This window comes from Thermobia domestica, chromosome 5 (assembly GCF_964235325.1).
Source record: "Thermobia domestica chromosome 5, izTheDome1.hap1.1, whole genome shotgun sequence".
Taxonomy (NCBI): domain Eukaryota; kingdom Metazoa; phylum Arthropoda; class Insecta; order Zygentoma; family Lepismatidae; genus Thermobia; species Thermobia domestica.
Window position 1 is genome coordinate 122,907,307 of NC_137458.1, and position 14,855 is coordinate 122,922,161.

The 14,855-nt window shown below is 37.5% G+C and overlaps 1 protein-coding gene across 1 annotated transcript in view; it reads left to right on the forward strand.

Moving 5' to 3' along the window:
* The first annotated feature begins 814 nt into the window (after nucleotides 1-814).
* Nucleotides 815-14,855, forward strand: part of LOC145686089 (protein decapentaplegic-like) — a 155,447-nt gene continuing 141,406 nt past the window's right edge. Inside the window, exon 1 of the mRNA XM_081759029.1 lies at nucleotides 815-1,112. The gene's annotated coding sequence lies outside the window, so the exon portion shown is untranslated. The remainder of the gene's footprint in view (nucleotides 1,113-14,855) is intronic.

A 14,855-nucleotide genomic window follows, 5' to 3' on the forward strand; every position in this document is an offset into this window, starting at 1 on the left:
AGACAGCATAGAGACAGCATAAGGTCTCCATTGTTCAAGGTCAGAAGGCTTTCAGTTTCCACCTTAGACAAGAACACTTTAATACTGGTTCTGCTATATGAAAAGTCACAAACTGGCAAAACTTAGCACATGTTTCCGCTGAAAACAGGACAGGTTTCGGTAGGGGTTATATAGAACACATTTATGCCTTATGGGCATTTAAAATGCAATCTCGCCCCCAGTGGAAAGTGATTTTTAGTTGAAAAAGAGAGACCTTATCCCATGATCAATCAGTCAGAATCGTGTAGGTATATATGAGTACAAAAACTGACTTCAGATTCGGCATGAGTTCATAGTTGTATGAATGTTCAAAAATCTCCAATTACTTCCCTTCCTTCAATAAGAAAGCAATAGTGTGTCGTAGAAACACAGTTGTATACTGTCTCACCTGAGAAGATAAAAATAGAAAAATATATTTCGTCTGAAACATGGAACTTGGCTAGCCATCAACGATGAATGACATGAGTCAAAGCTAATTTCCAAGAATTTTGCGCTCTATGCATATTTCTTCAAGGCTTAATAACAGAGCTGTTAGCAAGTGAATTTTATCACAACCAGTAGTAAAGCGAAATTTCTTCTGGTACACAGAGGGCTGCGGATAGTGCAGTAGGTTTATGTTGTTTTTTGTGTTTGACAGTGGAAAATACCTAATTCTTGCAAGAGTTTTTTTTTTTTTTAAATCAATGGAGATTTTAAATCTAACTTCTGTCACAGCAGCAAAATAAGTGATACTTTTTTTTTTTTTAAATAGCAATGCCCATACACGAGGGCTGAAGAAACTAGCACGTATTTTAGTTGTCTGCAACAGTCTATCAATCGTGAATCAAATCTTGCTCGAATCTTTGAATGAGCTACCGGACCGCCACTAATCATTGGAATGCAAAACGTCAGCACTTGCAAATAGAAAATGTGTAATGTATACTCTTTTGTTGTGTAATAGTGACATTCACATCTGCAAACATTTCCTCAAGAATGGGCAATAATACAATATGCAGGTGCAAACGATAAATTGAATAAGAAGACGGGGATCCATTCATGAAACATTAACCAAGGTCTTTCGAAGAAGTAGTCAGGTAAGTACAAATATTTCAATTTTTAAAAATATTCATAATTTATTTATTTAGCGTCATCACTACTTCCTCAGATGCAGGTGTGGTTGTGTATTTTTAAAAAATGCTGATTGAATACCAACCAGAAGAAATCGAATAAACATAAATATTGGTTTTATACTTGTATTATATCTTTAAAGAGGAGATGACGTTTCTCAGTGAAGAACGCTGTTCAGAAGAGGGTGTGATTTGAGGTTTAATTTAAAGTCTTGACTCAAAACACTTCGCTATGATTTAATTACTAGAAAACAACGATTTAAAGGATTGAATTTCTTTCTTTCATATCGGAAATAGGGTCTGTGGCAGTGGCGAATCCATGACGGACTTCTGGGGAGGCGGTGGGTTGTAATACTGCCACTTAGAGCTACTTTTAAGAGTTCCAAACTCTGGGATAGGTTTTATTTATATATAAAATAAGAAAGTTACCCTTTCGAGGTGGTGATCGCTCCCCCTGGATCCGCGATGGCATTTTTTTACCCATAGAAAGCGCAAGTTAGACCCCCAAATTTACAGAACTGCTTTTTTACATATAAAAGGAAATGATATGGACCACCCAAACTTGCAGAAGTGCATATCATGCCCCTGTACTACCATACCAATTTTTTAGTTTCGGCGAAAATTTGTGTATAGGATGTATAGGATATAAACCACCCTAATATTTATAGTCCATCGTGTAATAACTTTAAATTTTACGAGTATACACTGAAAATAGAGTATATTCTCCTTTTTTTTTTTATCTTTCGAAATAAAGAAACTATGTGCATTTGTGCATATGAATGATTTAACCTTTCTTTTCCAAGAGTTTATTTCTGTCAGTAAGCTTTTGTTTTCATTTGGTGGCAGGTGTTTCAGTAGAGAGTTAGCAGGTAGTAAATTCTTTTGTTATCTCGGCACTTACCAATGACTGAAATTTGCGAGAGAAAACGGGAGAGGAAAACTAATTGTTTTGGTTACTTCGTGGAAAAAGCTTGGTGCTATCACCTCTAACATCTTTTATTGGAAATATGTGACAACAAAAATCTGATAGCGACGTAGCCAAGCATCCGAAAATAAAAGGACGAATACAATCACAAAGCAAAACTATGCTCAGAATGATATAACAGTACAATTTGGCAGCAATGCGAGCGTATATGTTGTTTCATCAAAAAGGGAAGAACTTCCTGAATAGTGGTTGACACAATTGTCAAAGGATTCACATCCAAGAGTCATTGTTTTCATTAGTCAAACAGATCAAACATTAAGATCAAAGTTATATTCAGTGGGAGAAACAAAGTAAATATTGATAATAAAATTGGAAAATTTGCAATGAGTACAAATTATGAGACTGTGATGTCGAGAAACAAATTAGAAACATGGTTGAAAGAAGGAATTGCCAATTAACACGAGTACCAAAGAAACGTAACATTCTAAATACGGGGTGCCCCAAAAGGGTAGAAACACCCAAATAAAATCCAAACCGTTCAGAATTGAAAAAGAAGAAAGTCAGGGGGAAAAACTTTTGAGACATCTTGAGATGGCGGGAACTTTATAAATGGAAACCCCAGGGGTGTAGTCACGGGGAGGGGCCAGCCCCCCCAAATGACCAGCTTTTAAAAACATCATCGTAAGATTACCTTGCTTTCAGTCATTTAAAAATAACAAAGTTTACATATAATTAATAATTTACGGTAAAATAATATGGAAAAGTACTATTTTACTATGCCTATCGAAAAATAGTATGGTATCTCTTCCTTATACCGATCGGAAAATAGTATGGTATACTTTTTGTGACAGCAGATTACTTAATTTACTGCGATTTATATTTGACAGTTTGACCCCAGTTAGAACTCGTACAGCATACACGTCCTTATGACGCTTACTGGAGGTATCTTCGCCTTATCTTCATTCGCGTTCAACTCACGATGTGAGGGGCCAATTGAACACATACCTCCACAAAAACCGACAGAATTTTCTTGTTACCTTTACACTACCATAAAACAATGTTACTAGACTAATTAGTAAGTACATTATATTTTTTATGTGCTGTAGCTAGTGTTTTAAAAAAACTTTTTTTTTATCAGATGGAAAATTTGGTGAAAAACGTTTCTTTTTTTCAGTTTTCAGTTAGGATTTTCATTTGTTCTTTTGAATGCTACTTAGTGCAATAGGACGTGAGATACACCTGTTAATAAAATAATTATGTTTTTTTTTTAGTCACGAATGAATAATAACTAAATATTTTGGTCAGGAAATAAAAGAAATTAAGTGCAATTTCAAAGAAAATCAGTCTTATGTATAAAAATAGAAAGGATTTTTTTTTTTTGGGAGGACTGTGTTGAATTGACCCTCACACCGTGAATTGAATGCGAATAAGATAACGCGAAGGCCAGTTGTTGGTGTGGATATATCCAACATACTACCTGATTATGGCAGTTTAGTTACACCGTGAACTTGCGGGAGGAAGGATGAACATGGGATCTCCACAGAGCGTCATAAGGGCGTGTATGCCATACGAGTTCAAACTGGGGTGAAACGCCGATGTAGCGGGGCGGAACATATGCCAGACCTTTGGCGAGGGTGTCGTGACTACGCAGCCAATGCAACAATGCAGTGGTGGTTTAACAAGTTTAAGGTTATTTTTAACGTCCAAATAATTTGTGTCTAGAACGGTAGATAACGCCACCGCCACCAATGTTAACATATACAACTAATAAAATCAAAACAATCAAAAATAAAATGAATAATTCAAAAACCAAGCAAAAACGGATATAATCTGGTTAATGGACGTTACAAAATCTAGGGAATGGTACGTGACGATTTCACATATTGTTGTTAGTTTCATTGTTAAGTAAACAATCAACTTTATCTGCCGTACTTTCTACCAGAAACTGACCAAACTTTGCACACCCATTTAAGATTGAAATATCTAGGGAATGGTATGTATCGATTTCACATATTGTTGTTAGATTCATTGTTAAAGGAAACGATTGTTAAATAAACAATCAACTTTATCTGCCATACTTTCTACCAGAAACTGACCAAACTTGGCACACCCATGGAATTATCACAGAGATATCTATGGAATGGTAGGTGTCGATTTCACATATTGTTGTTAGTTTCATTGTTAGAGGAAACGATTCTTAAATAAACAATCAACTTTATCTGCCATACGTTCTACCAGAAACTGACCAAACTTTGCACACCCATTTAAGGTTTAAATATCTAGGGAATGCTAGGTGTCGATTTCACATGTTATTGTTAATTTCATTGTTAGAGGTCACAATTGTTAAATACACAATCATTGGCTTTCTCCGTTGTTAAATAAATAATCAACTTTATCTTACACACTTTCTACAACAAACTAACCAAACTTTTCACACTCATTTACTACCAAGATATCTATGGAATGGTACATGTCGATTTCATATATTGTTGTTAGTTTCATTGTTAGAGGCCACTACTGTTAAATAAACAACTTTTTCTGCCATACGTTCTACCAGAAACTGACCAAACTTTGGACATCCATTTAAGATTTAAATATCTAGGGAATGGCGTTTTGATTTCACATATTGTTGTTAGTTTCATTGTTAGAGGTCACAATTGTTAAATAAACAATCAACTTTACCAGAAACTGGCCAAACGTTACACACCCATTTCAGATTAAAATATCTATGGAATTGTGCGTGTCGATTTCACATATTGTATTTGTTTCAGTGTTGAAGGCCACCATTATTAAATAAACAATCGTTGGATTTCTCCATTGTTAAATCAACAATCAACTTTATCTGACATACTTTCTACCACAAACTAACCAAACTTTGCACACCCGTTTAAGATTGAAATTTCCAGGGAATGGTACGTGTCGATTTCACGTATTGTTGTTAGTTTCTTTGTTGAAGGCCATAATTTTGAATTAAACAATCAACTTTATCTGCCACACTTTCTACTACAAACTAACCAAACTTTGCACACTCATTTACGATTCAGATATCTATGGAATGGTATGTGTCGATTTCACATATTGTTGTTAGTTTCTTTGTTGAAGGCCATCATTTTGAATTAAACAATCAACTTTATCTGCCACAAACACACACTGACCAAACTTGGGACACCCATCAGATTACCACAGAATGGAACCTGATGGTACCTGGAATCTAGGGAATGGTACCTGTCGATTTCACATATTGTTGTTAGTTTCATTGTTGAAGAACACCATTGTTAAATAAACAATCAAGTTTATCTGCCACACTTTCAACTACAAACTAACCAAATTTTGCACACTCTTTTACGATTCAGATATCTGTGGAATGGTATGTGTCGATTTTACATATTGTTGTTAGTTTCATTATTAGGGGTCACCATTGTTAAATAAACAATCAACTTTTCTGCCATACGTTCTACCAGAAACTGACCAAACTTTGCACACCCATTTGAGGATGAACTATCTAGGGAATGCTATGTGTCGATTCTACATATTGTTGTTAGTTTCATTGTTGAAGACCACCATTGTTAAATACACAATCGTTGGATTTCTCCATTGTTAAATAAATAATCAACTTTATCTGCCATACTTTCTAGCACACGCTAACCAAACTTGGCACACACATTTACGATTAAGATAGGTATGGAATGGTACATGTCGGTTTCACATATTGTTGTTAGTTTCATTGTCAGAGAAAACCATTTTAAATAAACAATCACTTTATCAGCCATATGTTTTACCAGAAACTAGCCAAACTTTGCACTTAAGGACGGTGACGAAACACTCGAAGACGCACCACGTGACGGAAGACCAACACATGTACAAAATGAAGATCTTCAGGCAGCAATTGAGGCAAACAGTGGCCAGACATGTGAGGAACTGGGACTACAATTCAGTGTGAGTGGAGAAACCATTCGGCACCACCTCCATCAACTTGGGTCGATGTTTCTGACATAATTTGACTCTGGGCCAGAAGACAACACTAGTAGACACCTGTGTTTCTTTGCTGTTTCGTCTGAGGAAGGAGCCATTTTTGGACAGGGTGTTGGCATGTGGTAAGCAGTGGATCCTGTATGAAGCTCCACGGAGCCGTCATCATTGTTCCGCATCCCATGAACAGTTTTTCCAAAACAGCTGAAACTAGCACTGCACTAGAAGGTCCTCCTGTGTATTTGGTGGACTGCTCGTGGCATCGTGCATCGGAAACTGATACCAGCTGGTCAGAGCATCAATGCAACTGTGTACTGTCAGCAATTGAGCCGTGTGTATGAAAAACTCAAAACTGTGGAGCCTACTCTTCTGAATCGCAAAGGGTTCCTCCTGTTACAAAACAACGTTAGCCTCACGTAGCTAGGATGACCCCGGACACCATTTTACGCCTTAGATGGTAAACACTATTGCATTCGCCGTACTCCCCGAGCATTGCAACATCCGATTATCACCTGTTCCATTCTTTGAACAATCCCCCTAGAGGACGCTAGTTTAAGTCCCTAGTAGAGGTGCAAAATGCACTTGATACCTTCTTCGATTCACGGTCCGCCAAGTTCTACCGCAATGGAATCCATGGCCTTCCAGAACGTTGGCAGAAGCTCGTCGATGCTGACGGGGACTATTTTTGATTTTCTAGATACGTCTTAACCCCAAGTAACATATCGATGTTCGAAGGTGGTGGGTGAGAAAGCGTTATAACTTCTTTGGTTACCTTTATAGATAGGTTCTGTGTAGAAGGGTTTAAATTGAAATAGTTATGCACAAAGGTATAATGTTTGGTCCGGAGCAGTAGTTCTTGGTTAAACATGATAAAAACTACCTGGAATATAATTTATGGAGAAAAAACAAATAAATAAATACATAAATAAAAATAAATAATAATAATAATAATAATAATAATAATAATAATAATAATAATTATTATTATTATTATTATTATTATTATTATTATTATTATTATTATTATTATTATTATTATTATTATTATTATTATTATTATTATTATTTGTAGTAGTAGTATAAGCTAAAAAGCAGTGTTTTTAGTTTTCCGGAAAGAAACCAAAGTTTTTTGGTTTTTTCACGCCTCAAACACTAACTGCAACACAATTTTTTTTTCATGTTTTGTACAGTGGAGCTGCCCCCCCCCCCTTCAAAAACGACGGGCCCCTCCTACATAAACCTGCTGGCTGCATCCCTGGGAAACCCTATCGTGTGGTACATCAAATAGGACTGATTTTTTTCCAGGAATCCAATTGTGAATGGTTTGGCTCTACGACCAACTGTTGCAAAGTTGTAACTGATTTTCTTTTATTTCAGATGGTATAACACGGAATGACACTAACAAGGAATGAGCGGATAGAGGTTGTCTTGATCTCAGGAGAGCGCAGCAGCAGACATATCGCAGACGATTTCAACGCTCGTCACTCAGAATGGGAGTCCATTTCCCATAGTGCAGTGTAGAAAGTCTTAGTAAAATTTAAGGAAACCGGGTCGGTGAAAAAAGAAATTTGGCAGTCCTAGCACAGCGATGGATGAAGCTACATCCGTTACTGTGTTAGCATGATTCGCTAAAAGCCACTCGCAGTACCCGTCGCCTAGCCCAAGAATGTGTTGTAACCCGTACGTCCATCCTGTGAGTTGTATTTGTGCATAACTGGCATCCATACAAGATACATCTATTCTAACTTCTAACCGAGGATAATCCAGACTGCCGAGTCGAATTCAGTGAGTGGGCCGCGGAAAAAATCAGACAGAATCCTCGATTCGTATATGACGTGCTGTTCTCGGACGAGGCTTTTTTTTTTTTTTTTTTTTTTGCGAGGTGAGGTGAATAAGCAAAATCACCAATATTGGTGTGACAACAATCCACACTGATACGACAATTCGCGGGTCGTTGTTTTCGACAAAGTGATGGTGTGATGTGATGAGGTGTGTGGGTTATCCGTGTGGTGGGCCCATTCTTCATCGAGGGCAATTTAATGCAATTACCTACCGTAACATGCTTGAGGAAAAGATCCAGCCGTCCGTCGCATTAAGAGGATGGATCTTTTCCTTTGTTCTATCAACATGACGGGGCACCACCTCATTTCGGATTATGTGCTAGTTGAGTACCTCGATGAGCAATTCTCACAGAGATGGATAGGCCGGCGAGGACCTGCTGTATGGCCACCGCGTTCCCCAAACCTTACTCTATTGGATTTTTTTTTCTGTGGGGCTACGTGAAATCCGTTGTGTATGCTACCAAGATCAGGGACATTAACCACCTTCAATGCGGGATTATTGACGCATGTGACAGCATTGCTGAGAATATGCTGGGCAGGGTAATAGATGACTGGCAGCAGTGGATACATTTAACGATTGCGCAGAAGGAGCGGCATATTGAACAATTGATGTAACATTTGTCAGTGGGCCACATATTGCCCACAGTGTTATCTCCAGGTAAATGCAGAAAATCGAAGGTTAGTCCTAGAGCCCAAAACATTTCACCATTGGATTCCTGGAAAAAATTCAGTCCCATTTGATGTATCACACGATAGGGTTCCCATTAAAAAAAAAAATCCCGCCATTTCTAGATGGCGGATTTCGGGATGGCGGCCGATGGTGCCATATGTCTCACAAGATTTTCCCCCTCTTCTGTTACCACCACTTTTTTTTTATTTTTTCCCCAATTCTGAACGGTTTGAATGTTATTTGGGTGTTTCCACACTTTTGGACTACCCTGTACTTCAGAAGAAAGTTAAGAGTTTGAAGTATCGTTGCTTCAGTTGACACATCATGCAAAAGTGAAATTCATGTTTCATTCTTTAAATGCGTAAGGAAGCTGGATTTCTATTCTTTTTCATTTTTCGTAAAGAAAATTAATTTTAAAATAAAAAGATAAACCACACTCCCTTTGACTTACGTCATTCCACACTAGTGAAAATAGTTTTTTAAAAAAGATCTATAGAGAAGTTTCAAGTCATAGAATTGTGTTCTCTATGCTAACAGAGATGGTAAATAATATGATATAGCTCGAAATGGACTGAAATGGCGCACCGGTTTGTGAATTTCTGGAATATTTACTTTCACCATATGAATTGCTCCACTTCGTTTTAATTTGATATCAAAATATTTCGATATCTATATATATCTATATTTACTGACTGACTGAGCAACACCTAGCTTAGAAGCTTAAAATTTGGCCATTACAATAGGATTTGAGACGCGTAAGGTACTATCAAGAAAGATTTTTTTTTTAATTATTCGACATGGAATGGGGGAAATGGGGTTGCAATTATTATTATAAGAATTTTCATTTAAAATAATTAAACACTTATTTCAGCGGTTTTTGATAGAAAAAGAAGTGGAAAGAAAAGGGATTGGATTTTAAATTATTACGTGAAGATGTCCAAACGTCGGAACCCCTTAAGTTTAGAGATATGAAATGTGGCATTTTGAGTTCAGATTTTAAATAATCTAACATCTATTTCATCTGATTCTTTTTCTTTCTTTTTTTAATATTTGACTTATACGAGAAGAAAAAGGGATCGAATGATTCAATATGATGGCCAGATCTCAGAATTCCTTAGGTTTAAAGACTCCCCGTGTAAAGAACTGCGACTAGTGTTAGTATATATGTTCTAACATACAGTTCCTTACTACAGTTGTTACATACAGTTCCTTATTAATTTAATGGAAACACGTCAGATGTCTGGATTGGCAACAGTCAGGCGGCGACCGCAGCATTGGGTTGTTGGTAGTAGTGTGTTAGGGGAAGACTCCGTATTACTTGAGAAGCAATAGAACGCAAGTGTGCAGTTTACTGAGCATATAGTGATAGTGTAAAACCGGCGACCTCTGATTTCGAAGGAAGACCGAAGGATGAGCCGGAGTTCATCACAGCATAAGAAAACTCGAATTAGTCTTTATTCAAAGTAATAATGTTTGTTGTTATCGGCATCCGTGGGATTGTGTACGATAATTGGGTACCTGAGGGTGAAACTGTAAACCAATATTATTATCTGTATGCGCTGATATTTCGTGAGCGAGTAAGAGTTAACGACCTGATTTATGGACAAAGAAGTCATGAGTTCTCCACCGAGACAATGCTCCTGCTCACATGACAATGTCAGTGAAGATATTTTTGACCCAACTTGGATTCCTATGTTAGTTTATCCACCATATTCGCCGAATTTCGCTCCGTGTGATTTTTAAAAATTCCCCAATGTGAAGTAAGCACCGAAAGGAACCAGATTTATGGTAGTAGAAGTGAAAAGAAAAGTGACAGATATCATTGATTCCGAAAACGACTAATAACACTGCTTTCAGCAATGTAAAATTCGTATTGGACGATGTAGAGATCATGTAATGAAGTTCATTGAAGGGGATAATGTTTCTATTGTACAAAATTGTCAAAGCAAGGTTAGTAGCATCTGTTCGGCCTTTTCTAGCCAAACCTCGTATATACCCATGCAAATATTTTTTACATACAGTAAATACAGTAAAAACATTTTTTTCTAATACAAATTATTTGCAATGTTTACTGTAACAAATACAAATTTTTCTCCACTTTTCTGAGATTTTAAATTACAATATAATGATAATTTCATCATTCTTGTTGCAATGTATTAGTAAGAAATGAATTTCAAATGACAGCCAGTGGTTCAACACGAGTACAGTAAGAAAAGTAGTCTATAATCCTAAATAGCACAATCTTACTTTCCTTTTTTTTTTTAAAAAAAAAATTAATAGCTAAATCTTTCTTCCTGAAGCTTAGCTAAACCTCTTAGCAATAAAAACTCACGAAGGATCAGCGGGCTAGATTATACTTTTCCAACTTGATGATACGTGGTCAGTACAGAATTCCCCGTGCCTTATTTCTATCTTTGTAGGCCAGAGTTTGATGCCTCTTGATTCAATTATAAAGATAATCAAGAAAGTTCTGTCGTTTTTTTCACACACCACCTTCGAACATCGATATGTCACCTAAGATGTACCTGGAAGATCAAAAAGACTTCCCATCAGCATCGACGACCTTCTGTCAACGTTCTGGAAGGCCATGGATTCAATCGCGGTAGAACTTGGTGGGCCGTGAAGCGAAGAAGATATGATATGAGTGCATTTGCACCTCTATTAAGGATTTAAACCGGCGGTGTCCTTAAGGTGATTGTAAAATGAATGGAAAAGGTGATACTCGGACGGTGCAAAGTCCGGTGAGTATGGCGAACGCAATAGTGTTTCCCATCCAAGAGTAGAGTGGTGTTCCGGGTCATCTTAACCACGTGGGTTAAGATGACCCGCTAGCATCTTCCTGTAACAGGAGGACCCGCTTGCGATTCAGAACAGAGTTTTCAATTTTTCATACACGCGACTCAACTGCTGACAGTACACAGTTACATTAATGCTCTGGCTAGCTGTTAGCAGTTCCCGATATACGATGCCGTGCGAGGAGTCCACCAAACACACAGGAAGATCTTCTTCTGGTGCATGCTGGTTTCGGCTGTTTTGGAACCGGTTCGTAGGATGCTAACCAATGAGGGTGACGCTATGGAGCTTCTTACAGGACCTACTTCTCATCACATGTCAACACTCTGTCCAGAAATGGTTCCTTCCTCAGATGAGACAACAGAGAAACACAAGTGTCTGGTCGCGTTGCCTTCTGGCTCGGAGTCAAATTATGTCAGAAACATTGAAAATACTTGTAGTGTTTCTCCAGTTGATGGAGGTGCTGCCGAATGGTTTCTTCACTCACACTGAATTGTAGTCTCAGTTCCTCACATGTCTGGCCACTGTTCGCCTCAATTGCTGCCTGAAGATCTTCATTTTGTACATGTGTTGGTCTTCCGGCACGTAGTGCGGTCTTCGAGTGTTTCGTCACCGTCCTTAAACTTCTTAAACCACCTCTGCATTGTCCGCGTAGTCACGACACCCTCCCCAAAGGCCTGCCATATCTTCCGCGCCGCTACAGCGGCGTTTGACCCCAGTTTCAACTGTACACGCCCTTGTGACACTCTGTGGAGATTCACTCTGTCCTTACGCAAGTTCACGGTATAAATGAACTACCAGAACAAGGTAATATGTTGAATATGCCGACAACAACAACTGACCTTCGCCTTATCTCCATTCGCATTCAACTCACGGTGTGAGGGCCAATGGAACACAGACTTCCACAAAAGCGACATAACTTTCTTGGTTACCTTTATAGTTCCCCAATTATCGCACTATGATAGGATAGCACTGGAAATTTTGTCACCCTTCCGAAATCAAACCCTGAAAAACTTGAGGTAAAAGCCATTGGCCCACACGAGAACACACGTTTCAACATTAACATATTCCTTAAATTATATTAATTAAACAAAAAGAAAACATTAAACAAAATTTCGGTTTAAGAACCTAATTCTTTATTCTCTCTTGTTCTGAGTTAAACTTGCATTATGTGTAGTGTGTAATGACTTGAAAGAGAGAAGAAAATATAGTCACTGTATGTGACAGTAAAACCTGTTTTGACCTCGCAACTTCGTTTCTCTAAATCCTGCTTTCAAACCGGAAGTATTATTTTTTTTTTCCATCCTCTGTAAGAATGTCTGAAGAGTCGTTAATAGCTTGACAAAAATGCTGATGACAACACACGTATTACATTCATATACAGTACCTTCTCCCCACAAGTAGATCTCTTAACGATTGCCTTCATCCGGAAAACTGGGAACGGCTGAACATCACGTTTTTTACGAGCTAGTGCTACCGCTGGAACTGCTTTCCGTTGTCTTTTGTTTCGATGCTTTGTCTAATCAGCGTTTTCTGCATAAAAGAGCCCAGTAGGGTCAAGATAGTATACATACATGGTTTCAGTATTCATACAATGCCCCTAGTAAATACTTAAGAAATGAAGAGAAAGAGATAGATACTGTGAGAGCATTACATGTCACTAAATTAGGCAAGGCAAAAGGCGTGGAAGTTCATTGTTTAAACGTTTGATCGAATGTAATCATCCTCTCAATATACCAAATACTATAGAGGAGACAGTGCCTTAGGTACCTTTCAACTCGGAGGTTTGGGGTTCTATCCTCAATACCGGAGATCGGACTTTAACAGAAATATCTCATCGTTTCAGATCTGACACATGAGTGTAAAAGCAAAACTGACAGATATTATCTCAGTCTTCAAAAATTATTTGGAACATTATGTATAGGTACACAATTGTCACTAATTTAACTTAAATAACCAGCATATTTCCCTATTGCAGAGAAAGAAACGTACTCCACTTTTTGCATTTATTCATTTATTAGCAAATATTTACTATAAATTACATTTGCATTTGCAACATAGCTAATCAACTACCATCACTTGCTTTGTTATGTCTCAAGTTAACGTTTAATAGGTTTGTTGTATGCATAATCCTGCACAACATTATACAGAGTGTCAGTGGTGCCCCCTCTTTATGTCCATGACGCATCCCCCCGCAATTGTCTATCCATAGATGTTCTTCCATAAAAAAAATCTTTTAGATTAATTTTTACACCCCCTCAAACATATTTATATAGATTTTTAACCCCCCCAAATATTTCAATGACGCAGTTTGCGTCATACCCCCCCCTTGTGGGCATTCCTGCAGGGTGTTTCAAAACAACACCGACAACGTTTGGGAGGTGATTCCTGACAAAAACATAAGACAAAAAGTGTAGACCAACCTAGGTGCACAAATGCTTCCTTTCGAAGTTATAGGCTGCCGAAAACATTAAAAAAAATAAATAATAATAATAATATAAATAAAATAAAATAACTAAAGGTCCATAGCTCCAATGCTATGAGATCTACCGTAGTCGGATCAAGACTTTATTTAGGAACTAGTATGTGCCCTATCCAAAATATCTATGTTTCAGAATCCTGCGGTGCTTCCGCAACAATTTTTATAGAGATAGTTGGTGAGTACTTCAAATTAAATGCCCGTAGTCAAGCTGCATCTATAAAAATTGTTGCGTAAGTACCTTAGGAATCTGAAACATATATTTTGGGATACCGCACAGATTAGTTTTTAAGTGAAGTCTTGACCAGACTACGGTAGGTCCCATAGTTTTAGATCTAGGAACCTTTAAAGTTCAATTTTTCATGTTTTTGGCAAGCCAAGAGGAAGCATTTGTGCACCCAAGTTAGTCTATACTTTTCTTTTTATCTTGTTTATCTTGATGTCAGCAATTACCTCCCAAACGTTGTCGGTGTTGTTCTGAAACACCCTGTATTTCACATGCCTACGAAGCTCGTCGAAAGGCCTACCGCCATGCCAAATTTGGTCAAGATATTGATTACATATACACAAATCTACAATATTTAACAAGGTCTGATCCAGATTGGATGAGTTCGGAACTTGTCCCATAAACTGTGGGGGAGAGATACTGTTTTAAATGTTAACCTTATCAATTATATGCTACAAGATGTTTCTGTACATCTTCGATTGATCTTAGAGCAAGCTGTCATGACCCTGGTCAAATGTTCATATGTACCTATATTTTGCAAGTATCGCTTCTCCCTACTAAAAAAGGTGAAGTGATGCATAGATTCATTTATACGGTATATCGCGTCAATGTGACTTAAAGAGTATTGTGAGAGAAACTAGAAGGTTAAAAAATACGTAAATGTTACAGACTACACAAGTATTATAAGTACCATATATCATACCATAGGATATACATACATATGCAGTACTTGTCAATTTAAGGAAATATATTTTTTTAAAGTGTGACTTACATAGTTGTGGTTGCTGGGTCAACTTTTGCACTGAT